Source organism: Tursiops truncatus, chromosome 16 (assembly GCF_011762595.2).
Source record: "Tursiops truncatus isolate mTurTru1 chromosome 16, mTurTru1.mat.Y, whole genome shotgun sequence".
NCBI classification, from domain to species: Eukaryota; Metazoa; Chordata; class Mammalia; order Artiodactyla; family Delphinidae; genus Tursiops; species Tursiops truncatus.
The window spans coordinates 53,801,174-53,827,660 of NC_047049.1; the positions used below are offsets into that span (position 1 = coordinate 53,801,174).

A 26,487-nucleotide genomic window follows, 5' to 3' on the forward strand; every position below is an offset into this window, starting at 1 on the left:
CCACAAGAGTCATGGCTTCAAAGAACACAAATCTATTAACTTATAGTTACGGAGGTCAGAACTCAAAAATGGGTCTCATTGGGCTAAAATCAAGGTGTCAGAAGGACTGCGTTTCTTCTGGAGACTTCTAGGGGAGAGTCCAATTCTTTGCCTTTTCCAGCTTTTAGAGGCCGCCCGCTTTCCTTGACTCAAGGCCCCTTCCTCCATCTTCAAAGCCAGTGACCCCAGGCTGTGTCCCTCTAGTGATGCCATCTTGCTGGCTCTCTCTTCTGCCTCCCTCTTCCATTCTATGTACCCCTGTGACTACATCAGGCCCACCCGGATAGTCCTAGAACATCTCCCCATCTCAAGGTCAGCTGATCAGCAACCTCAATTCCGTCTGCAACCTAATTCCCCTTTTCATGTAACCAACATATTCCCAGGTTCTGGAGACTAGGATGTGGGCATTTTGGGGGGTGTGATTACTCCACCTATCAGAGATGACGGGTAAGACCACTGAGGTCTCCGTCACCCAGAGAAATTTTCTAATCTGGAGCCAGAGGGCATTGCATTGCTTCTCTTAAGCAAGGTAAGGTATGAGGTAGAAGAGAGAAGGAGAGGAAAAGGAGGAAGAGAAAGCGGAGGCAGGGCTTGGGGGCAGGACAGGAGAGGAACATGGAGCAGGAGGAGGAGTAGCAAAAGAAAGAGGAGGAGGATGGAAACTTGACGTTCATCCCATGTCAGACGGCCTCAGCCACTCACTATGTGGTCAGGCTGAGCATCAGGACACTTGAAGTCCAATCCCAGTCCCACCATGCGACCAGGAGCCAGTCTACTTCCCGCTCGCACTGGCTTCAGTTTCTCCCTTGGTCCTGGCCTTTGATAGTTCTCCCAATTACCCATCTGGAGTGAGCCACGTTGAGGAGGCCACAGGAAGGCTATACTGGGGCCAGGCCAGGATGGTGGGGATGTCCCAGAAGGGCTGCCTGGCAGGATGGAGTTGGCATCCACCCCCAGCACCAACTGGCCATCACTGCTCCTTGAAGGGAGAACTGTGGACCTGAATGGTCCCTGGACTCCAAGCCCCAACTGCAAGGGCCTGTGTGTCTGCCCTCCTCCACCTGTCTATCCCCCTCACCTCCGCTGTCCCAACCAGGCCTTCTTGCCCTCATCCCAGGAAGCCCTGACCATCCTCATCCCAGCAAGCCTGGGAGGAGCCTTGCTAGGAGCTGCCTGGGTCAGCTGGGCGTTCTTGCCTGACAATCGTTCATCTTCCTCTTACACACTGAAGTGCAGGGGCTGGGTCTTTCTAAAACCGTATCTGTCCACCTCCCTCGTTCCTCTCAAATCCTACGGATAAGGTCCTTAGCTTGGATAAAACAGTATTTACCCCACAGGGCTTTGGACAAGTGGAGTGACCATCACTCTAAATGGCTCCGCGGCACAGGGTCTGGCCCATAACAGGAAGTCAGTGGTGGGTGGTGGCCTTCCCATCGGCGCTGCCCCCAGCCAGGCCAAGTCCATTCATTCCCAAACATGCCTTCCCTCCGGACCCTGGCCCGATAACTGCAGGTCTGATCTCTGAGGCTTCTCCTAATGTGACCAGACCGTTGGGGTTAACGTTTCTGTCCCCTGCCTGTCTTGCTGGCCTGGGGCGGCCATGCAGACTGTGATGTCCCTGAGGCAGGGCCTAGGTCTCCTTGGCCTCCCCGGCTCCAGGATCCAGCCCTAGCTGGGCACTTAGTAGGTGCTGGGTCAGGTGTTGGAAGGAATGAGTGGATGCTGAGCTGAGAGCTAATTCACTCAGCAAACATTGCTCAGCCCTGCTCAGTGCTAGGCCTGGCGGGCACCCCTGTCCCAGCCCCCACCCTCCAGGTGTTCACCGGGCCTCTTTGCCTGTCATGTGCTACTGTGGTGGGTGTGTGGATCACTGGCCAAAGAGGGAGGAGGACAAAGCCTCCGATGGTGGTCCTTGAACCCTCAGCACCCACTCTGCTGGTACTCACGTCTCCTCTTATCTCTGACCAGACCTCGAAGAGCCAAGAACGCGTTCTATTTGTCAATTATCTGCTGTCTGTGCTGAGAGCAGGGCTGCCTGGACAGATAAAGCCCCAGGGGAGGGGCAGGGGGCCAGGAAACACACAGGGTGCAGGAGTGGAGCCCCTTCATCCGGTGGGCACACACCGCGGTGGGCATGCACCCTCACACTCTCACACACAACGATGGGGACATCTCTGGCACACCTATTACCCCTCTCACATGTACACGCAGCCCCACACCCTCAAAAGGCCCCTCCTGCGTGCACCTCTACCGCACACGAACCCATAATCACGCCTGATCACTCCCGCAGCGTGTCCCCTACACACATTGCTTCCCACACCCACGGTCACAGGCACCCTACGTGGACACACCCTCCCCCAACATCAGCCTGCAGAGCCTGCTCCCATCTGCCCCGCCCACCTCCACACACTCATCCTCCGCCTTGGCAATCACACACACCTCTGGCACGCACGTGCGTCCATACGCGCGTTCTCCACGCACACGCCTCGCCAGCACCCATGCTGAGGGCTTCCTCCACGTTCCCCAAGGCGGAGAGTGGTGTCAGGATGGACTGGCCTTGTGGGGTTTCCGAGGGCAGATGGATCATTACCTGGAGACGGTTGGTTTGGTCTGAATTTTTGGCTGTGGAATCAGGAGACCTGGGTTTGAGTCAGAGGTCTAAATTCACTAACCATGCGGGCGCCTGGATGAGTCCCTTTCCCAGTCCAGACCTTCGTCTCCTCATCTGTGAGATGGGAACAATACCAATCGCAGTGGGTGTTTCCAGGATCCAATCAAGTGCTGTCATGGAAGTGAAAATGTGAACATAGAGAGGGTCAGTGTGTATTATTATTGCTGTTTGCTGCCGTTGTTGATTAATCGGGTAATCAATTAAAAAAACCTTTGTTTTTAAATTATTTTTTATATTTTTGTCTGTGCCACGCGGCATGCGGGATCTTAGTGCCCTCACCAGGGATCCAACCCCGGGCCCCCTGCCGTGGAAGTGCACAGTCTTAACCACTGGACTGCCAGGGAAGTCCCAGCAGTTCATTTCTTTTCATTGCTAAGTAGTATTCCATAGTCTGGATGTACTAGAGTTTGTTCAGCCGTTCACCTCATGGAGGACATTGGGTTGTTTACAGTTTAGGGCTAACACATAAAACTGCTATGAACATTTGTGTACAAGTCTTTGTATGGACAGTTATTTCCTTTTCTTATGGGTGAGTAGGAATGGAATGGCTGGATCATATTGTAGATAGATTTTTAAAAATAATTTTATTTTATTTTTTAATTTTTGGCTGCAGTGGGCTTTACCTAGTTGAGACAAGAGGGGGCTACTCTTCATTGTGGTGCGCAGGCTTCTCATTGCGGTGGCTTCTCTTGTTGTGGAGCACGGGCTCTAGGTGCGCGGGCTTCAGTAGCTGTGGCACGTGGGCTCAGTAGTTGTGGCGCATGGGCTTAGTTGCTCTGCGGCATGTGGGATCTTCCCGGACCAGGGCTCGAACCCGTGTCCCTGCATTGACAGGTGGATTCTCAAGCACTGCACCACCAGGGAAGTCCCAGTAGATAGAGGTTTAACTTTTTTTTTTTAATATCTATTTTAAAAAATTTATTATTCTTTTATTTACTTAATCTGTTTTTGGCTGCGTCAGGTCTTAGTTGCTGTACACGGGATCTTTGTTGAGGCATGTGGGATCTTTCGTTGCGGCGCACGGGCTTCTCTCTAGTTGTGATGTGCAGGCCCCAGGGTGCATGGGCTCTGCGGTTTGTGGCACACGGGCTCTAGCTGAGGTGCGGGCTCAGTAGTTGTGGCACGTGGGCTTAGTTGCCCCGGGGCATGTGGGATCTTAGCTCCCTGACCAGGGATTGAACCCGAGTCCCCTGCATTGTAAGGTGGATTCTTTAGCACGGGACCATCAGGGAAGTCCCAATCGGGGTCCTTTGGAGGACTGGGAGACCCTATCAAGGTGCTTGTGACCAGGAAAACCCGGCCTGATCCTGGTAACCTTGAGGGTTCGACACCCTCCAGCCCAAATCACTGGGACCCTGCCTGGGTCTAGTGCCTCACCCAGGATGCTCTGCAGCAAGCCTGTCCCCCGCATGCCCTCAGCTGGCCCACAGCTGCCCCCCGACCCCCTCCTCCGTCCACGCCCAGGAGGTTTCCTTGCAAGACTTTCCCACCCGATTCCCAGGGTTACAGCGGAGGGTGACAGCATCGCTCACAGCAGCTCTGCGGGCGGCCTGGGCGCGGGGCCGATGTGGGAGCACACGGAGGTGTGACTGTGGGGTGTCCGTGTGGGTCTGTGCGGTAGGAACGTAGCCCGCGGCTGTGCGGCTGTGTGGTGTGTGGGCATGGCTGTGCCGTCTGGGAGTGTGGGAGCGTGTGTGTGTGTGTGTGCGCGTGTGGTGGGTATGTGGGTGCTAGTGCTTCTGTGGTGCCGGGGAACGTGAGTGTGGAGAGGTGTGTGTGTGTGTGTCTGTCTGTCTGTGGGTGTGTCTGTCCAGGAGGGTGGCTGCAGTGTGGGTGTGCGTGGGAATGCATGTGTGTGCTGTGGTGTGTCTGTCTGGGTGTAACTGTCTGTCTGGCCGTGGGCGTGTCTCTCTGGGCGGGTGGCTGCTTTGCGGGGGGGCGTGGGCTTCTCTGTGCTTGTGCGGCGTGTGGGGTGAGCGTGCGGGGCGGGGTGGGGCCGCTGCGGTGTGCGCGCTGCGGTGTGCGCGGGAGTGGCGGGCGGGCGCGCGGGCCGGCGGCCAGGGCGCGTCCCCGCTTCCCCGCACACAGTGGCTGGGCTGACAGCCGGGCGGAGAAGAAAACTAGACGTCAGGGAAATCAGTCAGAGACAAATCGATTCCCTTCAGAGGTGAGAAAAAGCAGATGCTGCAGCTGCTGGTGGCCCGTTCGGCTCTGAGCCACATCCCTCCCCAGCCTGAGCCCCCTCCCCCAGTGCTCTTGGCTGCCGCTGTCGGCCCAACCCCCTCTGCCTTTGTTAGGGGCCCTGCGGCGGGCCTGCTGCCTGGCTGCTTCCTCCCTTCCCCTGTAGGCAGGCAGGAGCCCGTGCGGGGCGCGAGTGTGTGTGAGAGATGGGGGTACAGACCTAGTTGTGGGCCTCGCCTGATGGCAGAGCCCCCTTAGGGTCTTCAGAGACGTTGGGCCGGCGACTTGGCCTAGGACATCCAGGGAGCTGGAGGTGGCACTGGCCCTGAATTCAGGCCTGCTGGGTGCCAACCAAGGGGGATTTTGCCCACCTCCTGCTCCCCCACTCAGGGGCTCTTGGAGCAAAGCCCCCTTTTCCTCCCTCCATCCTGTGTTCAGGGAGAGCACAAGAGTTGCTGCCCCTGGGCAGCGCTGGAGCCGCGTCCTTCCTCCCGGTGCGCCAGTCGGCCCCCGAGGGTGGGTGGGGTCTGGGGCTGTGGGGTGGGGCCCTGACACCCTGCCTGGGTCTTGCTGGTACCCAGCTGCCCGGTGGTTCCCCCCCCCGCCAGGCCCTCCTCTCTGCCACCCTCTTTTCCATTGGGTTGTAATACCCAGAACAAATCACGAAACAAGGGCAAAGCCTCTTAGAAACAGACCCATCTGGAGTCAGGGCTCTGTTTTCGGCGTCCTGGGCTCTCATGGCCAGCCTCTGCAGCCACCTGCTCGGCAGACCTGCTGAGCTTTTGTTCTGGGCCAGGGCCTGGGTTTGGAAGTAAGCAAGACAAGCAGGGCCTGCCTTCAGGGAGCCTCACATCCAGCCGGGAAGACACGCCTTGACTCCAGCTGGGATGAGAAGTAGGGGTGGGGAGAGAGGGAGGGCAGGGTCCCAGCCATAGGCAGCCCTGGTGCCCGCGACTCCACCCTCCTTTCCAGGAGCCCGTGGGCTCCTAGCTTCAGCTCAAGCTGGTTCCTCAGCCACATTGCCCCCTGCCCCCTGCCCCCTGCAGCTGTCCACTTGCCCACCTCCTCTCCAGCGAGTGCTCTCCCAGGTCCCGCCTCTCTTCCACACTTGACCCCTGGCTAGGACGGACGGCTCTGCCAGACCCGCGCTCTGTCTTCCTTCTTTTTTAGGACAGTCGGCTTCGTCCAGCATGCATGCCCCGCTGTTTTAGTGTGAAGCTACTCCGTTGAGCAGAGGGAGGGAGAAGTGGCTGTTCCAGGGGCTTGGTTTCTGGGATGGCTGCACCAACAGACTCCCCCCACTGCAGACCCTGTCCTCTGCCCATGAGGACCCTGGTCTCTGCTCCCCACTCTCAGGCCCATCCTGACCAATGTCCACCTGCTGGGGCCCTCCATGGCCATCCCTAGCCACACTCTGGAATCCAGAGCCTGTGCTGAGAAGCCTGTGTTCCCTGGCTCTCCCAGACGTGGCTGTGAGTCCTGGGCCAGGCACTAAACCTCTCCGGACCTTGTGCTCTACCTAGCTAAAAGGATGAGGAATCAGGCCTTTTTCAGCCCCAGAGGGCCCCAGAGTGGGATCTGCTCGGAGTAACAGCTGTGTTTTTGTTACTGCTGGTCGGGGGATGGCTCATGAAATCCTTTCCAAACCCTACCCCTGGCCTAGATTCCCAGTGGCCAGCCAGATGGGAGAGGCCATGGATTGATCTACAAACATTGATTGAACCAATTTGGGGCCAAGCCCACGGGCAGACGGCACCTGGCCTAGTGCCTGGCCCATGAGATGTGTCCAAAAAATTAACAGCAGAGAGAAGGAATGGATGGAGTCGTGAGTGTGGACATTGCTGCCATGTCCCCGGCCCCCAGGAGCTTTCAGTCTCACTGGGATGCGCTGGGTTTCTGACTCCAGCTCTGCTTCTGACCGCTCCTGGCCTTCCTGTTTGTCCCTCAGTAACATCGGCAGCTCTGTGACCTTGAAGACCATTTCCTGCTGGGATATTAATACAACCACTAATAATAACAGTAGCCATCGAGGCAGGAGCAAGCATACTAATATTAGCTGCACCTGTTGAGGGCCCAGCACGTGCCAGGCCCCCGCATGTGTTCTGATGTCAGTCGTCCCCTGAGCCGTGAGCTGGATTTGCCATCTCCATGTTGACAGCAAGAGGACGGATGCTCTGCACTTGCCCAGGGTTTCAGAGCTAGGATAGAACTCCAGGCTGTTTTGGTTGGGCTCAGAGGATGGCAAAGCACAGAGGTACTCAGCTGACCTCAAGTAAGGGAGGGCTGAATGAAAAGAGGAACATCGTGGGGGCCTGGGGTGAGCCAGTTCCCTGGGCTACAGACAAGGCTGGACTGCGGTGTGGAGCCTCAGGAGCTGGGGCCCCATGCAGCAGAGAACCCCCCGAGGCTGCAGTGCTGGCATCACCCTCAGTGGGCCTCCTCCTTCCCAGCTCTCTGCTCTGTCTGTCCCACGCCAACTCCCACGTTCCCTTCTTCCTCTCTGTGTGTCTGTGCTGGACCCCTGCTCCTCACGGATGTGGCTGCCTGGCAGCTCCACTCTCCACTGGGCCTCTGTCCATGCCTCCTTTCAGGCCCTCTCCCCCAGCTGCCTGCCCAATTCACTCCTTATTTCCCAGTTCAAGGTCGGCTTCCCACCCTGCCAGGTCACCTGCCCCAGCTGCCCGTTGTCAGGCCCCAGCTCTCGTTCAGTCAGCGGCGGTTGGATGGGCACTTTCCGTTCACCCAGAGGGTCGCAAACTTGGTCTCAGGACCTATTATGCTCTTAGAAATTACTGAGGACCCAAAAGAGTTTTTGTTTATGGGGTTGTGTCTATTGATATTTACCACATTCGAAATGAAACTGAGAAATCATGAAATATTTATTCTTGAAGAACAACGAGAATAAGTCATTACGTATCAAGCATTAACGTATTTTTCAGGACAAATAACTATTTTCTAGAATGAAAAAATTTAAGAGTGGTACCACTGTATGTTTTCACAGTTCTCTTTAATGTTTTACTGGGACTTCCCTGGTAGCGCAGTGGATAAGATTCTGCTCTCCCAATGCAGGGGGCCTGTGTTTGATCCCTGGTCAGGGAACTAGATCCCATATGCATGCTGCAACTAAGGGTTTGCATGCCACAACTAAGAGTTCACATGCCGCAACTAAGAGTTCGCATGCCACTACTAAGAGTTCCCATGCCACAACTAAGAGTTCTCATGCTACAACTAAGGAGCCCGCCCACTGCAACTAAGACCTGGCGCAACCAAAATAAATAAATATTTTTAAAAAATGGTTCACTTAAGAGAAGACGGTTGGGTTCTCATGTCTGCTTCTGCGTTCAATCTGTTGAAGCCTCTGGAAAACTCCACTGTAGGTTTGCAAAAGGAAGAGGGTAAATAATGCAAGTAACACTTTCCAATCTTGCAGAGTCTCTGAAAGAATAGGTGTCTTAGATCGTTCCTGATGTGACCCCTGCACGGGCTCCTCAACCTGACGAATGCCGCAGGAACCCAGAAATCAGCCACAGGCCGAACACCAGGCCCAAGAGCTCAGTCCTGAGAGCTGTGAGCTGGAGCAGTGGGAACTAGGAGAGCGAGTGGGCCGAGAGCAGCTTCCTGTAAGACATATAAGGTGAATGGAGCCACGGCAGATGGGCATCTTTGGAGAGGCAGAGGGGAGAGGGAGTTTTCTGGGCCCTGGGAAATGATTGGGCACATCTTCAAAGTGGAACAGAGAGGCATGTGGCCAAGGCTGGCTGAGACCTTAAGGGCCCTGAGCTCTGAGAAGATGCTTGTTCCCACCCTGCATAACTCAGGATAAAGTTTACTTTCCATAGCAACACTAAGCTTCCTTGTATGTTGAAATTAAATTAGCCCCTTTCTAGTTTCTGGATTGCAAAACTGGATAAGTGCACAGAGGCAGAACTTGTCTCATTTGGGGAGCCGTGTTGTGTTAGAGCCTGCGCCGTGGGCTCGCTCTACCTCGTGGATCACGTATGGGCAATCGGAGTAGGTGATGGGCAGGGTGGGTGGGGATGAGGGACTTAGAAAGGCCTGCCAGTGCTCCCAGAGCACCCAGTGATTCCAGACACCCGCTGCTGAGGGAGGGTCTGAGCAGCCTAGCCTGCAATCGGTGGAAGGGGGGGCCGTGGTAGAAGCCCTGGAATCCCCAAATCTGGGGCGGGGTGGGAACAGTCATCCCCATGGCTACTGACCTTTCTACTTCCTTGTGAGGCGGTGGACCCTGGAGGGTTGGGGGGAGGAGTACTCCGGAGGGAATGACCCCCACCCAGCAGAGACTGGGAGGAAGTGGGGCTTGGTTAGGGCAGAGGTCTCAGGGCCACGTGATGGTCTGTGGAACACCAGCTCTGAACCCGAGCTCTGCCACTTACTCCAGGCCTCAGTTTCCTCATCTGTAAAGCAGGGATGAGGACATCCAGCTCACGTGGTTGTCTGGAGGTGACGCAAGAAGGTGAAGGTGAAATGAGATAAAAGGGCTAAAGCAGGCGGTGCAAAGAATTGGGCCGCCTCCATGAGGCACGAGCTTCCTTTCACTTCTGTTCGGTGCTATAATCAGATCCCGGTTCACAGGAATTGCTCTATAGATACCTGTTGAATGAAAGAATTAATAAATGAATGCAATGGTGGCTCAGTGAATGCCAGTTCCTTCCCTAGGCAAGGCCTAGGCCAGCCACCTCAGGCGGGGAAGCTAAGACCTAGAGAGGGGAAGGGACTCATCTAAGGTAGTGCAGCAAGTTAGCGCGTGAGCTGAATCCTGGACGGAGGCTCTGCTGCCATCAGCCACGCGAGGAAGGGTGTCTGTGGGAGGGTCTGGGTCCTCCTCTGTGGCACGTGCTTGCGTGCATGTGTGTGTGTGTGCCTGTGTGAGTGTGCATGTAGGCAAGCGTGTGTGTGTGTGTGTGTGTTTGTGTGTGTCTGGGAAGCCAGGAGACTCGATTCCCTCCTTTCCGGGGTTCTTCCCTCCTGCAGGGAGGCCTGTCGTGGGCGGCTGTTCTGCATGGCCTCTGCACACCCTACCTATTTAATGGGATTTTTGTGCAGCCTGAACTCCCTGCAGGGAGGTGTTCTCATTCTGGACGTAAGCCCTGTCTGCAACGATGCCATCACAGCTTTGAAGAGAGCCCAGGCCGGCTGCTTCAATATGGGATGGAGACGGGAGCAGAACGTTGGAAGAGGTGGGAGGTGGTGGTGGTATCACATCGCCCTCTGCGTCCCAGGGCTGGGAGGGGCAGCTTTCTCCTCCCTCCGGCAGAAATGCCCCAAGCCAGGGACGCCACCCTGGACACCGGCTTGGCATCCAAAGAGTGTTGAAGTCGGTGGCTCTGCTCTGCTCCAGCCCTTCTCAAAGCATGGCCCAACAGCATCAACTGGCAGCTGGTTAGAAATGCAGACTCTGGGCCCCACCTCAGACCCACAGCGTCCGAATCCCTGGAGGTGGGACCCAGGAATCTGCATTTTACAAGCATCCTCCTTGGACGCTTATAAAAGTTTAAAAATCCCTGCTTTACACACTTGCTCAACAAAAATATGACCTCCAGCAAGGCTGGGACTAAAAGAGGGTGGGTGTTTCCTGGTTAGACTTAGAAACTTATTGAAACTGTTCGGTTGTCTGTTCGGTTGTCTGTTTGTTGGTCTCTCCATCCATCCATCAGCCCGTTTTTTATCTGGTAGACATTCAGTTGCACCTAGAAGTTGAAATGCGCAAGGTTGCCCCCACCCTGCCCCCTCCAGCTTGCAGTGAAGCTCTGCTGTGAGACTGAGGAAGTGGGCTTCTGTCGCCTTGATTCTCCAGGTGGTCCAGTGCTTCTGCGGGGCAGTTGCTTGTTTGAATCTGAGCCTGCTGAAGCCACCCTAATGCAAAGTGTACAAGAGGGAAGGGGGCGGACAGGACTTTTATTTGGCATCTATCCTGCGCTGGGCATTTCACCCTCCCAAACTCCCTTCCCCCTGGGTAGTATTATTCTCATTTTACAGAGGAGGAAACTGAGGCTCAGAGAGGTGAAGGGACTTAACTAAGGCTGCAGAACCTGAGATATGATAGAGTCAGAATGTGAACCCAGTTCCTCCTGCCACCAGAAGCTGGGCCCTTTCTTCAGTTCCATGTTGCCAGGATCTTGGAGGACCTGAGGATCAACAGCTAGAAGCTGAAGGGCAGTCTGATTTGGGATGTGCTTCTAACTGTCTGGAGGTCGGCCAGCTGCCTGTAAGGTAGTGAGCTCCTCGTCATTGGAGCTGTGCAAGCAGAGACCAGGAAATCTGGTGGCCATGGTGGTGGTCGTGTGTGCGTGTGTGTATGTGTGTGTATATAGGGCAGGATTGAGACCGGGAACTTTGAGGGCCTTCTGTCCTTCTAGGGAGGCCTGCTCAGGCCTGCGCTGGGGTCAATGTCCCCATGGATGGAGGCTCTGCCGTCAGCTGCTCATTATCCGTGACTCCTCTAAGGGAACCCTGCCAGATCCCAACAGGAAACCTGTCGAGAAAGCTGTAATTAGAGCCGGGAGCCACAGGCCCGAGAGGTGCCTGCTGGAGCTTCCAGTGCAGACACGCTACCCTGGTGAAGTCCCTGGGCAAGAACCCTGTGAGTCAGGCACTCAGATCCTCTCCCTGCATGTGACAACCCCCCCACCCACCCACCCAATTCTCCCTGGAAGGAGACCAGTGTTCCCTGGGAGCCTACTTGGTGTCTGGGTTTCACATATGTTCTCTCTTCCATTCCTCCCCAGAAACCTGGAAGCGAGGCAGCGTTCACCATGATGCAGTGAGGAGCCCAAGGCCCTGAGAGGTCATATGACTCACTCAAGGTCGTCCTGCCGTAGCAGAGATGCGATGAAGCCCTGCCTTTGTGAGTACCTGGTCTAACCTTGTCATCATTCTGGGGGAGGCTTCGAGTCAAAGGTGGGGTGCAAGAGCCCAGTAGCACAGGTAGAGGAGGCCTAGATGGTCCTGGCTGGGTCCTGGGTCCGTCCCGACTGAATGTGACTTCCTTCAGCTTCTGTGAATCTGCCACAGAGGCGTGGGTCCCTGCCATGCTCCCCTATCAGGCTGCTGGGCCACCTATGGCGACTGTGGTGGTTTAAAAACATGGCCATAAATTCTTCAACACTCCTCCTATTGAGAAATAACCTCTGTGTCCCCTCCCCTTTAGTCTGGGCAGATTTGTGACTGCTTCACTCCACAGAGAATGGCAGAAGTGATGCTAAGTCAGTAAAGACCATGCAGCTTTCCTTTTGTTCACTGGAGCTCATTTGCTCCTGGAGCCCTGAGCCACCATGTAAGAAATAAGAATCATTGACCTGAGGCTGCCATGTTGTGAGGAAGCCCGAGTCACGTGGACAGTCCGTGTCTAGGTGCCCTGGTTAACAGTCCCAGCTGAGCCCAGCCATCTAGCCTCTCCAGCTGTTTGCGTTTTCCCAGCTGAGGCGTCAGACATCATGGAGCAGAGACCAATCATCCCTGCTATGCTCTGTCTGAACCCCTGGCCCATAGAATCTGGAAGCAGGGTAAATTGTTTTGTGCCATGTTTTCGGGTGATTTGTTACGCAGCGATAGATAACCAGTACAGCTGTGCCAGCTGGGACGTACCATGCAGTCATCTCAGAGGTCCCAACCAGACCATCTTTTCCTCCTGGCCCCTGAGCAGCTGGCTGGGCTCACACTCTGCATGCAAATCATTGCTCCAAGGGAAGGGTACAGGATTGGTGGTGGTGGTGTGGTGGGGGGGGGGGGGCTCCGTATCTCCTGGGGGTTGCATCTGCTCAGCTTCCTCCGCCCACTCCTTTCTCAGAAATAAGTTCCCAGATCCGGATCTGCCTCAGACCCTCTTGTGTGTGATTAAGAGTCCTGATCCCCACTCTACCTCTTCTTAGCTCTGATGTCTTGGGCAAGCTACTTAACTCAGTTTCTTTAGTCTGTAAGATGGGGGTGATGATTACGTTCATCAGAGGGTTATTGTCCGCAGTGCCGTGCACACAGCAAGCACGCTGATTGGTGTGGCTCATTATTACCCCTGAAGTCACCCTCTTCCTGGGCCCTTGTGCCATCTCCAGGTGCACAGGACTTTACAGTTTACAAGGTACCCTCTAGTTCCCCCGGCAACCCTGTGGGGCAGGTCAGTATTATTGCCATTGAACAGATGAGAAAACTGCAAATCTCGGATGTGGCTCGTGTCCATGGCCTCAGATATACGCCCTTTGTCCTCCTCTTGTCGAGCTTCTTCTGGAATTTTCCTCTTTGTTCCCCCCAGGGCTCCTGGCTGACTTGCCTGGTCTCCTGTTTACTTTTGCTCTCTCCTGCCTCTGGACTTACGGACTTCTCAGCCTGTGTGGCTTTGGATAACTTCCCCTTTCTGTGTCTCAGTTTCCCCCTCCATAAGATGAGGGAGTTGGGCTGGCTGATGTCGAAGGGCACTTGCAGCTCTAAAACAATCGAGTTTGTTTTCCTATCCAGGAGTGGCTTGTTCTCAGGACTGCCTGCTGCTTCTCTCCAAGCTGAGTCTGTCTTGGCTGTGAACCAACCGAGAGGGCCTGATATCCATGGTTCCTGGGCAGCAGGGCCAAGCTCTGAGAATGGGGGAAGGGGCAGCACCCACGAGTTGGAAGGACCCAGAGAGGATGCTGGGGCATTTGTTCCCAGCTTGGCCACACTCGTAGTTCTGCCTGAGATTGATCCTGACAGTGGCTGGGTGAGGGACCCAACCCAACCAGGCCTGGCCTCTGGGGCCCCTCCTAAGGCTGTTCTCAGTAGCGTCTCTGGGCAATGATGGGTTCTTTGGCATGCTGATTTCTGGTGGTCTAGCCATTGCTTCTTCACCTGCCAGGTATTTCCCAGGCCCACCTCAGGCCTCACTTCCTCCAGGCAGTCTTCCCTGATGTGCAGCATTAGGCCTTTTCTCTGTCCTCCCGTAGTGACCTGGGCTTCCCATCAGGACCCTTGTTGAATTGTGGTCTGTAACTGCCTGTTCACTTACAGGTTCTCCTCCAAGACCTTGAGCCCTAGTAGGCCAGGGTTCATGTCTGTCCTGCTCACCTCTGCTTCTCTAATGCCCTGCACAATGCTGGCACTACTTAGGTGCTCAGTAAGTATAGGTGGTGTGAAAGAATTTTAGATAAATAAATAAATAGCAACCAATGCTATTAACAGTAATAGCAATAATGCTCCCTGCTTAAAATATCCCAGCCTCATCTGCCAGTACCTTAAGCTAGGCCAGGGGAGGATGGCTTCCATAGCATATTAGTTTGGTCCCTGTAGGACTACTTCTCTTGAATTGTCTCTTTGTATGATGTCACTCCCCAGAAAACATCTCCATGAGATTTGTTTCGTGTCTATTCATAGAATTTTATCATGAAGACTGCCAGGAAATATTCCTGCTCTATAATCAGAAGCAGTTATGATTTTCCTAACTATCAGGCTTTATTTATATTTTTATATTTTATTTCATGGAATCGTGTAACTGAGCAGGTTTCTCCTTTTGCAGTTGCTACCAGGAAGCTCAGATCGACAATCTGGATCCTTTGAAACAACGTTTAGAACTTTGTAGTCCTCATTTCTGAACTAGTCATATTTCTGTCTCATTTAATGTCCTTTCCTCTGTTTTGCCTCTGTACTTTCTTATCAATTTCTAATTTATGTTTTATTGCAGTACCCTAGGTAGCCTTGTAAGTCCCTTATGGGTTTGTGTATGTTTTAAATCATTTTTCTTGGAACAAGGCAAGATATAACCAAGTGCATACACATGGTACTTCTGAGCACATTGATCCCAGATTGACCCGGGACTCAGTTACAGGCTGAAGAGTGCTGGTGCTGGATCTGCTCTCGGCCACACAGGCCTGTCTCCCTCCAGGCTCTGGCCACGCGGACTCCTGGCAGCCTGGTCCATGTTCTGTGGGCTGTGGTCTGCCAGGCCTTGTATGGGGTGGATGTCCCCTGACAAGAACAGGGCTTCTTCCTGAGCAGGTGGCCTCACTGCCCTGCTGCTGCTTCCTGACCAGCCTCATCTCTGTGGTTCCTCACCCCCTGCCTCATCCCCCTTCTGTGATGATGCTTAATACTGCTCCCGAGAAACTGCCTTGGCTGCCTTCACAGCTAAGACTCGACCTTGTCCCTTGGATGTAGCCTGATTCCAGTTGCCACGGGCAATCACACTCACCATCAGTCAGGCCAGGGCAACTGACCTCCAGACCATGAGAACACACCCTGGACAGCTCGAGTCAGCACCAGGGGTGGGGGAGCTAATAGTAAATAGGTGTAAAGTTAAGCGTTATCATTTTATCTTTGGAGATGAACATTTACCCCCAGAGGCAGCAAAGGAGGGTAGTATGAACCTGTTTGACAAATGGAGAAACTGAGGTTCAGAAGGTTGTGATTTTCCCAAGGTCACACAGGAAGTCAAAGGACCAGAGGGCTTTGCCTTCCAGACTGGGGCTGGGTCCACTCTACCTCCTTTCATTGCCGAGGTTGGGGCCTGAGTGTCCAGTGGAGATTGGGCTGAGGGGGTCTCCAATCACTCACTCCCTGGCAAGGAGACCCCTCTGAGGGTCACAGTCCTCTGAGAACCCCATTCCCAGCCAGAGCCATCAATTGCCAACAGGGCGTAGGGCCTGCGACGTTCCCTTCATTTCCTCTGCAGAGCTGCCTGGTTGTGGAGATTCAGCCCACGTGATCTGACGATCTGCCTGCTGGGTGCAGAACTGAGGAAGGGGAGGTGGGAGGAGGTGTGTGGGGTGCTGAGGCCTCTGCCTCAGGAAGCTTCATTTTGGTCTCTGCTAGAATTCAGAGCCCGGCCGTCTGATCGAGTGAGGCTGCCACACGTTTTCCCTAGAGCCGTACCCTCTATCCTTTTGACGAGGCTGTAGTGTTCAGAGCTGGGCATTCTGGAAGTAGGGGAGCCAGGGAATTGTAAGTCTCCTATATGGACATCAAGACAGCTGGTGCGGGCCCTCCTTCTCTGAGTGACTGCAAACAGGTCCCTTGACTCTGGGGGTCTGAGTTTTGTCATATGTGAAATGGGATCTGGAGTCTTTGCCCACCTCTCTCTCAGTGGTGTTGTGATAACCAGAACCTATTTGTTCTAGAATGTTTCCCCACCTCACATCTGAGATGCTGTGCAGAAACAGTTCCCCAGGGGACTCTGTGTACTTCCTTGCCGCCCACTCGCGTTGCTGGAGGAAACAAAACCCCTGCAAAAAACAAAAGACATCAGCGCATCAGAATGCATGGAGTGGATGGTGGTGTTTGGATTCTCTTCCGTATAAGAGCTGTATTCATGCAACGAGAATTTGTTAAGGTTTTGTTCCGTTTACAAATATTTGTCGAGTTCCTGCTTCGTGCTCAGCCCTCTGCTCTATGTTGGAGCTGAAGAGGTGATAAAGCACTCTGGGGGTGGGCATGTGGGGAGAGCCGGACCTGGCTCTGAGTCCTGGCTCTGCTCCCCACCTCCTCGGTGACCTTGGGCAAGTCACTTCACCTCTCTGAGCTTGTCCCCTCTGTGAGCTGGAGATAATGCTAACCACCTTCCTCCTAATGTTGCAAGGATCAAGTGAGGAAATGCGATGTTCTTGTTAGCAGTGACTGAAACACCAAGTGTGGTTATTGTTTTATCGGGAGTGTTGGGAAGACATGGGTCCTGCTCCCGTGGCAGCATGGTTAGGGAAGTTATTAGTTATGGTAATGGGAGATTTGGGCTGGGGGGAGCGGACATAAGATGCTGTGGACGCACAGGGGAGCCGGGAGGATTTGTGGCCTTGGTGATGATTTCCTAGCAAGCAGCTGTGAGCCCTGCCCAGGACTGCAGATGGAAGACACACATGGGATTTAGAACAGACCCTTCTACATTCCTGGGGAGACAAATCTTGTGTATGCTAGCTCTCTTACTCAGATGCTGCCCTCAAATTATCCTGTTGGCATTTTCAGGAAAATTACAACCATGTGCATCTTGGAACAGGGTTCAGGGGAGGGGGAGGGTGGTAGTGGTGGTGGGTGTCTTAGTTGGGCTGGCTGCTATAACGAATACCACACACTGATGGCTTAAACAGCAAACATTTATTTCTCACAGTTCTAGAGGCTGGAAGGCCAAGATCAGGGTGCTGGCTGATTCCGTGTCTGGTGAGAGCCAACTGCCTATTTTGCTCTGTCCACACATGGCAGAGACCATTTCTCTAGTGCTTCCTCTTATAAGGGCACTAATTTCATCAAGAGGGTTCCACCCTTATGACCTAATTCTCTTTCAAAGGCCTTACCTCCAACTACCATCACTTTGGGGGTTAAGGCTTCAACATATGATGTTTAGGGGGACACAAACATGCAGCCCATGGCAGAGGGTTAATTCTTTGAAGGTGTCATGGTACTGGTAGTGTTGGCTGTGTGGTGAGGAGAGAGTTCCAGGTGAGGGGAGGGCAAGGGTTGTGCAGGTGCCTGGTATGTGTAGGACAGAGTGAGGAGGCCTGTCCCTGCAGGCCCTCCTGCCACCCGTTTCTTTCCCCTGCCAAGTCAGAGTATGCAGCGGGTCCACTGGTCAAGGACGGAGTGCCCAGGTAGTGGGGGTGCTCTGCTTCTCTGGCAGCGTGGGCAGGGCTGAGTCGGAATGGGGCGTGGGGAACACAGGTTTGAGATGCAAAAGGCTACTGAGGCAGCTGGGGCAATTCTTCAGGTTAGTGGAACTAACTTTCGGTGTAAGAATGGGTTTTCAGATTCTGCCAGGTTGGATGGGTCCTCAAAGCCCTGCCCTATGTGAGGCATCTGTGCTGCTGGGTTTTCTCCATTTTCCCCTCACATTCCTTTTCCACCCTTCTCCTCCCTGTTCTGTGCTCTGGGAACGTGGTCCCTATGGACCAAAGCAAACAATTGACATAACTAACTACTCCAAACATTGTGGCCTAAAACACCCACCATTTGATTATGTTCATTGATTCCATTAGTTGGGAATTTGGAAAGTACACGGTAGGGACAGCTTGTCTCCAACCCCACAGTGTCTGGGACCTCGGGCTGGAAGCCTCTAAGGCTGGGGATAGAATTATCTGAAATCTGAAGACTCACTCACTCACCTGTGTGACAATTGATACTGACTGTGGCCTGGGACCTCCGATGTGGCAGTCCACAGAAAACTCTGTGTGTGGCCTCTCCACGCGGCTGCTTGGGCTTCCTCACAGCACGGTGGCTCACTTCAAAGCGTGAGCATCCCAAAGAGAACCAGGTGGAAGCTGCATCGCTTTTTATGACCTAACAGATATCACATAGTGTCACTTCCGCTGTAATCACAGCTGTGCCCAGATTCATGGAGCGTTAAAGTCCTACTATAAGAAGAGTGTGTGCGAGGGGAGCTATTGAAGCAGCCATTTGGAAAATGGTATCTGCCTCGGGATAAATCAGCCAGAGATCAGATTCGTTGATTCACTTACTCTCTGGTTCCATCCACAAACATTCCGGAGCTTCCTCCCGGCTGGACCGTGGGTCAGTAATGACTGTGTTCCTCCAGCAAACGCCACAGCTCCTCTTGGTCTGTCTTCTCCTTCATGGCAGCTCCCAACTTACAGGCGTTTCTGGAATCATTCTAGGGGTGGCAGCACCTCCCACTGTTGCTAACCCTGGGGTGCTTCACCAGTCCTTTACGCTTTCCTTTAACCCTGCTTACACTTTTAAGAAGCCCCTTCATTAAACTCTCTTCAGTCACCCTCTTGAGTGATCATTTCTGCCAGAACTGTCACCGATGCACCGTATGTCATAGCAGGAAGCGGAGGCTCAGAACGCCTCCCACAGTGAGTGCCAGGAGGGCAGGACTTGAGCCCTGAACTCCTGTCCTTTTCCAGGCACCTCTCTTCCTTTTTCAGGCACCTCTAGTGATGTGTAGTAAGGAAGAGCTCGTCTAAGCAGCAGGGCCAGACGAGCCCTGGAGCCCCGTTCTGCTGGGACCTTCGAGCACCCCACCTTTGCCTGCTGGGCTCAGCTCGAGGCCTGGTGTAGCCTTGTTTGTGGCATCCCCAGGCTGGGGGAGTCCCCAGGCCCCGCCAAGCCCCTGGCCCTCCCTGGGTCAGCTAGTAACAGAGGGCCCAGCAGTGTGAGAGACGTGTTCTCCCAGCCGCTCGCAGGCACTGGGGCGTCAGGGCCAGGAAGGATGTCACAGCTGGACACCTAAGCCAGGGAAGAGAAGGGGCTTGCCCGTGGTTACAGGGCGAGAATTCCCAGCCTAGTGCCAGCCTTGCACACCCTCCAGTCTAGGTCCCTAGAGTTTTGAAAGAGCTTTCATTCCTCACTAGATGAGTGATATCAGCAGCGTTGTTGATGATGATGTTGACGATGGTGATGGTGACAGCAAGTTTGCTGAGTAATTCCCATGAGCCGGGCACTTGACCTACATCATCTCATTTAAACTTCCTCCTTTTTAAGAGGACACGACATTTCTGGGGCCCCTCCTCTCAGGACTGTGCAAGTTCAGTGGCTCCTGGGGTGAGCTCCTCTCTCACTGCTGTGCCCCTGCTCACAACATCTCTGTAAAGCAGGTCGTGTCTCAAACGATGGCATCACACTGCAGGGCAAAGTGACTTGCTCCGGGTCTCAAGATTAGTAGGGGGCAGAGCTGGGATTTGAACCAGGTTCTGTCTGACTCTAAGCCCATGTTTTCATTATGTCCTTCCCACCCAGGAATGAACAGACTTGAACGGATCAGGTGACTTGCCTCGGGCCACAGTGGTGTGGGGACAGGGATGCCCTTGAGCCCAGGTCTTCTTTCTCATCAATGCCTTCGTGTGAGCGAGAGTCTGAATTTTCTCTTGGCAGTCCTACTGGTGCCACCTCGGGCTGGGGGGCAGTTAAAGGAAGATGAGGGGTGCAGGGCAATACCGTGAAGGTGTCAGATCCTTGAGGACAGGACCCTTCTGTCTTAGTCACACCCCAACTCCCCAGCTCAGAGCCTGGGTACAGTCTAGGGTACTGACACTGGGGCAGCTTGTTGACTGAATCAGTTAAAGAATGAATGAGTGAATGAGTGAGCCCTGGAGAGGAGAGGTGACCCAGTTAGGAGGCCAGCGACTAAAGGTCCTGGGGGCAGATGACTGCCTTTCACCTGGATGGCTTCCTGTTTATTTATTCCGGGGAAAATAATAAAAATACCAATCTGACAATGAAGCAAGGCTGTGTGCTAATTCTACTCCCAGATCAAATCACAGTGCGGGGAATACGTTATCATCAGCGTGCTTACCTTGGGGGAACAGAGACAGAGAGTTTTATTAAATGAGACAATCTCCCTAAAAGGAAGCCTTACATTAGACTTTGGGCCTTAAATAATATTAGTGTCAAGAGCTGACAGACATTTTGCGTGTGATATTGGGGAGCAAACCGTCTTGGAGTGCGTGGCTTTAGTGGGGGTCACTGGACTGGAGTGACCAAGGAGTGGCAGGTGAAGCATCTCCCGGGCCCAGTGGCCACTAGACAAAGCAGTTCAGGCCCCACTTTTCTCTCAGGCCAGCAGGTGCCTCCTTCCTGGTGACGTGGCAGTGGGACCCTCTGCAGCCCCCCAGGGAGAGGGTTGTGCATTCCTGTCTGGGCACAATGACTCTGAAACTCAGCAGGCCCCAAATGGAGGCAAACGATTGTTTCCCAGCTGGGATTCCCACTCCGCTCCCTGAAAACGTGTCCAGGCTGCCCTGGGACGTTGCACCTGCTCTTTTTGCACCTGTTGCCCTGTCCCATCTCTCCCTCCCTGGGTCTCTGTCTTTCGTAGAGACCTAGAGCTGACACCACTCAGCAGTTTAGAGCATGGAGCCATGAAGATTGGGGGGGGGGACTGCGTTCAAATCCTGCTTCACCAACCCTCTGACCTTGGGCATATGACTTCATTTCTTTGGATGTCAGTTTTCTTGTCTATAAAATGGGTTAACTAGTTGTGGCCTCATAGGCTTGTTCTGAGGACTAGATGCATTCATCTGTGGACAGCTCCTGGGATGGCGCCTGTATACAGGAAGTGCCCCATTCATGTTCTCTTTATTCCTGTCCCTGACCTATCCCTCCTTCTCCTAATGCATCAACCACACACCCACCCCCCAGAAAAGGATGACAGGCTGCTGGAGAGCAAAATTCTCCAACCCATTGTGGGAAAAGAGTATCTCATGGAGACCTTCCTCTGTCCAGATGATAGACCCGTGTGTTCCCAGAGGTCACCCAGTCCAGCCCCTCCTGTTACAGATGGGGAAACGGAGGCTCCAAATGGGAGCCTCAAACGGGCAGCAAGCTGGCTACTGACGTGGGAGTTGACTCAGTTTGTAGACGACAGTCCTGGGATCTGCTTGGGGCACACAGATTTCCCGACCCGCAGGCCAGTACACCTGGAGTTCAGTGCCTACCTCTCCTTTTTCTCTCAACTGTGGGATAATTTATAGAGTTATAGTAAAAATAATAGCTCCCATTTTCCAAAGACCTAAGTGTGCTGGGCCCCATGGTGAATTTGACATGATGGACTGTGCTGTGTAACCAGTGAGGGCTTATTCCCAGTTGCAGAGGAGTAAACTGAGGCTCAGAGTGGCTACTCGACCGGTCCAAACTGTAGAGCTGCTAAGAGGTGGAGCCAGTGCTAGAAACTCAGGTGGTCTGACTCTGGGGCTGGCTCTGGTACATTGAAGCCCGCGTGCTCTAGGGCCCGCGTGCTGCAACTACTGAAGCCCACACGCCTAGAGCCCGTGCTTCACAACAAGAGAAGCCGCCTCAACGAGAAGCCCACGCACTGCAACGAAGAGTAGCCCCCGTTCGCCGCAACTAGAGAGAAAGCCCGTGCGCAGCAACGAAGACCTAATGCAGCCAAAAAATAAATAAATAAATAAAGGCAGATACATTCATTAAAAAAAAAAACCAATTACCCTTTCTGAGCCTCAGTTATATCACCTATAAAGTGGAGGTGATAAGTCGTAGGGTCATACCTACAGTGGTCATTGTGAAGCCGAGAATCCTGAAATTTCAGGCTGCAGGGACCTTAGGGACCATCCCATCTGGACCCTATTTCATGCCCAGAGAAATTCAACTTGCCCAGAGTTGGGGAGCTGGAAGGGACCGGAGCTGGGACTTGATGCTTGGCTGCAGGATGTCATGGCCGTGTGGCGGCTCCTGGTTTCCAGTTCTTCCCAGGAGGGCTTGTGCCTACCCCGCAGCACTGGGTCTGCCCTACTCCTCTGTGGTCCTGTCACTCTCTCTGTACCAGGTGTTTGCCCTGTGGCACTGTACCCTCTTCACCACCCATGCCTGCAGCTCATTCCACCTCAGAGAGGGAGCCGGGCGGAGCAGCAGTGTCTGGACTGGTGTTTGGGGAGCTGCGGGCTCTGGTCTATCTCCGAGGTTGATGCAGTGTCTGGATTCCGCAAACCCTTTCCTCTTCCTGGTTCCCGGAGTCAGAAAGGACCATGGTTTTAACTATTAAAAACTAGACAAGTTTATCTTTCTCCAGAGTATATTGCGTGCACATCCCCTCTTCCAGGGGTGCTTCTAGGCGTTACACAAAGCAACAGTTCATCATCAGATAAGTTTGGGAACTGCTGGGTTAAACAAAGTTAAACAGATTTCCTTTCCTAACGTTACTTTATTTAAATAATTAATTTAATTCCAAAAGAAATGCATACTCACTATGATCAGTGGGAAGTATAGAGTGCTATAACGCAGTTGCCAATAGCCACCACCCTCTGTAATTCTCACTTCCCAGGGCAGGCAATGCTAACGGCCTGGGCTGTGTCTTTACACGTCTCTCTCCGTGCCCATAAAACACATGCACACACACACACGCACATACATAGGCTGTTTAAGAACCTAGTCTTGTTTCCTCCTGAAAGCCTTGTCTGTGCCTTTAACTTGCAATGAGCTCTTGATCTCCAAGACCAGCTATACTGCATAACTTTTCTAAGTACTGGGCCCTTTTCACCCCTGCAGAGCATCTTGGGGCAAGGCTCTGGGCCAGGCTGGACTAGATGACCTGATACTTGGGCCTCAGTGACTCACAGGCCAGTAGGGGAGGCTCTATGGGGTGGGTGGCTGGTTGGGTACTGGCCGCTGCCCTGGGAGTTGGCTCAGTCCACAGAAGCACTGGGCCTGGGTGGGTGAATGCCAGCACCAGGGGGCCTGGCCTTTGCAGCTACCCTGAGAATGCCATGGGCAGCTGCTGCCTGCAAGGAGCCGGGCCGGCTGGGTGAGAAGGGGCAGTGCATGTGTTTCTGCCTATGTCCAAGGAGGAATGAGAGGCCCACTCAGCCACAGAGCCCTCTCCCACCCAGATCCTTCTGGCTTTAGGGTAGATGGACGCTTTGTCCTGGCTACCCTACTCAGAGCTTGCCCGTGCTCCGGCAGGTTTATACTCTGCTCATCATCTTCACCCTGAGGCCCAGGTGATCAGGGACATGCCTGGGGTGACATAGAAATTTGGTGGTAGAGCCAGCCCACACCCTGGGGCGCCAGGATCCTCCATCCTTCTCCAGGTGACTTCAGGTGGGCCACCACTCTTCCTGGGGAGCCAGGCCCGGGTGCCTGAAGACCTTGGCTTGAGCGCTGGCTCTGCCACCCAAAATGCTGTCAGATGCTGAGGAAGCTCCTAACTTCTGGTCCAGGTCTCCATTTCCCAAGTTGGTGTGCATTGGGCCTTGGCCTTGTCTGGCCTACAAGTCCCTTTGAGAAGGAGCCTGGGCCTGCTCCCCAGGGCCAGGTGCCGATGTCCATACATGCAGAGCATCGTCTAGTGGGTGAGGGGGGTTCTCTTGCAACTCTGACACTCTGCTGTCATGGTTCATTTTTGAGGACCTGTTGGGTGCATGGTCCAGTGCTGGGTATGGGAGAGCGGCAGGGTGGAGGATGGGAGTGAATATGTACCCTCTGGGAACACTGGGTCTGGCTGAGTGATCAAGATGCAGCCACAGGACACACACATCCAGGTGAAGATCAGAGGAGGCGAGAGTCCTGATGGCCTGCAACGGAGCAGCTCTGTGCCCAGAGTGGTCAGGGAGGGCTCCCTGGAGGTGGCTGAGCCTTGAGGCATGGACAGGACAGTATTCTTGGTGAGGGGCACGGTGCATACAAAGGCATGGGGGTAGGAGAGGTCAGGTGTTAGGAGCCAGCTTTGGACGGCTTTGTTGGGAAGATGGCTCAGTGCGCCAACAGGGCCCCCCAGCGAGGGGCTGAAGGGCTTGGCCTTCACCTCCTCTGTTGGCACATCTCTGATGGCAAGAACCTGGCAGCGGCAGCCGCCCACCTCCATGCTGCGGAGGGAAGCCCGCCTCTGTCCCCACTATAGACTCCCACAGGCCAGAGCCAGCTGAGGGATAAACATCTCTAATCGTTAATTACCATGCCTGGTGTGATTTTATGACTTTCCAGATAAATGCTCTCTGAGGGAGTGTCAGCCTTACAGACCTCCAGTTCAATGATCTGGGGTAATGATTGAAGGGGTGGGGCCCCAGAGGGCTGGAGGATGGGAGCAAAGCTGCGGGGAGCAGGGTGGGACCCCTCAGGAGTCAGGCCCAGCGTTTCTGGCCTGGCAGCGGCAGGGGCCGGCCCGAGCCTGAGCGTCAGGCTGGGGTAAGGCTGCCTGCTTCTTCCTGTCACTCTCCCAAGCTGCCCACCTGCTGGCTGCTTCCCGTGACCCACAGCCCTGGCCAGGCATCGTGGGACTTTATGGAGTTGGAGATCTGACAGTCCTTCCCGACATCTGTCTGCTACCTTAGCCTCGACTGTCCGATAGCCGCTCACCTTCTAGCTCTCACTCAAGCCCAGTGGCTCACTGGAAGTGTGCTCTCCCTTTCTCCGACACAGCCCCACCTGCCTGCTAGCCCACCTCTGCTAAGAAGCCCCCGCGCACTGCGGCCCTTGACCCCCGTGTTCCCTCCATCTTCCCTGAACCAGAGGCATTTCTTTCTTTCTTTCCTTCTTTTATTGGCCACGCTGCGCAGGCATGTGGGATCTTTGTTCCCCAACCAGGAATTGAACCCATGCCCTTTCCAGTGGAAGCTCGGAGTCTGCCAAGAGCATATCCAAACCCTCCCGAAGCCTGGCTTGCATTGGGCATGTGGGGGGCCTGCCCCAGCGTTCACTACATCTGTCTTCCTTTTAGGGAGAAGGGCTGCCCCAGGGTAGAAAAGCCCTTCGCTGAGCCTGCTCTGTGCCATGTGCTACACACTGGGTGAGGCCCTTTCATGCTTTTGCATAAGGTCAAGGTCAGGACCCTGGAGCCAGACTACCTGGGCTCAACTCTCATTGCTGTCGCCCATGAGCTTGGTGACTTGGGTGAGTAACTCGCCTTCTCTGTTTCTTAGCTTCCTCATCTGTAAATGGAGGTTACATTGGTTCCCACTTCATAGGTTTAGTGTGAGGATTAAAGGGAGTTCATCCGTGGAAAGTTCTTCTTACTGTTTCAGCCCATAGACCGTGCTGCTAGTTTGCTGTTGTTGGTATATTTCGTGACAAGAGGAAGAAAAGGGGCACGGCCGAGGGTTTAGGTACAAGCTGGCTGCCTGCGTTTGATTCCTGGTGTGCAACTCAGAGTGGGACCTGTGAAAAGTCATTTCATTCTCTGGGCCTGAGTTTCCTCATCTGTAAATGCTAATATTAATAGTAGTAGCTATCTCCTAGGATTCTGGTTCTGATTATATGAGTTCACGCCCATGAGATTGGTAGCAAAGTGCCTGGTGCGTAGCTGGCTCCCCATAAATGGGATTGTCACTCCTGTTTGACAGATGGGTAAGCAGCCTTGGTGAGGGGAAGGGACTTGCCCAAGAAGGTTGTTTAAACTCAGCTCCATCTGAGTCCAAAGCCAAGCCGTTGTCTTCCTTAGTTCCCTCTTCCTCCCATGGACAAGGGTCACGGTCAGGCCCTTTCGGGTCCCTGAAGCCATCTCTTCTGGTGTTCATAGTTGGAAAACCTCCATCAGCCTCGTCCCGCCCAAGCACAGATTATTAGCTAATTGAACCTTGGTGAATTGAAGTCTCTGAGGGCACCCTTCCTCCAGGAAGCAGGGCCAGTCAAGGCCACACCTCGGCAGGCACAATGGGTCCCGGGCCAATCAATCCCCTTTATGACCAAGGTCACCGATTTTCTCCATCTTAGATCCCCCCTGCGGAAGCCCGGTGTGTCCACCAGCACCTGGTCAGGACGCCAGGTTCACCTCCTTCCCTTCTGATTTCATTCTGCTCCTGCCTGCCTGCCCGGCCACGTGGTGTTTGTCAAGCGCAGCGTCTGTCTCTTGCTGCCTCCCTGCCCTCCGCAGTGCTGACCAGGCAAGCAGGATCTGTGGCTCAGCGCTGCAGACATCACTCTCCCGTGATAAGGGCCAGCGAGCACCCTTGAACGGGGAGCGTGCCATTCTCCACTGGGCAGCAGGGTGGGCAAAGCTGCCTCTCAGTGTGGGGGACTCAGCTAGCAGACGGCGGGGGGCGGGGGGCGCACAGCAGGCCTGGAGGCGGCAGATTTGGTTCCCTCGAGGTCTGAGCCTGGGGGTGTTGGAATAACAGAGGTTCCTGCTGCTGCCCTGGGAGAGAGAAGGTGTGTGATTTCAGCCACATGGCCTAGGTGCACCACGAGGCAGTGCTTAAGAGCAAGGACTTTGGATGAGGCCAGCTTGTGCC

The 26,487-nt window shown here is 54.2% G+C and overlaps 2 long non-coding RNA genes across 5 annotated transcripts in view; one reads left to right on the top strand and one right to left on the bottom strand.

Annotated features, from left to right (window-relative positions):
* The window catches only part of LOC109550135 (uncharacterized), a 226,181-nt gene that overhangs the window by 12,958 nt on the left and 186,736 nt on the right, over positions 1–26,487 (top strand). For 2 of the 4 annotated variants that reach the window (XR_004522651.2, XR_004522650.2), the window contains exon 2: positions 11,638–11,756. This is a non-coding gene — a long non-coding RNA (uncharacterized lncRNA). Of the gene's footprint in view, positions 1–4,777; positions 4,878–8,795; positions 8,903–11,637; positions 11,757–26,487 lie in introns of those variants that run through there. The other 2 variants (XR_004522654.2, XR_004522652.2) reach the window with 2 other exon arrangements.
* LOC141276667 (uncharacterized) lies at positions 7,799–18,794 on the bottom strand. The gene is made up of 4 exons (XR_012326570.1): positions 17,953–18,794; positions 15,998–16,089; positions 9,286–10,765; positions 7,799–8,509 (listed from the first exon to the last, which is right to left on the bottom strand). It is a non-coding gene; the product is annotated as an uncharacterized lncRNA (long non-coding RNA).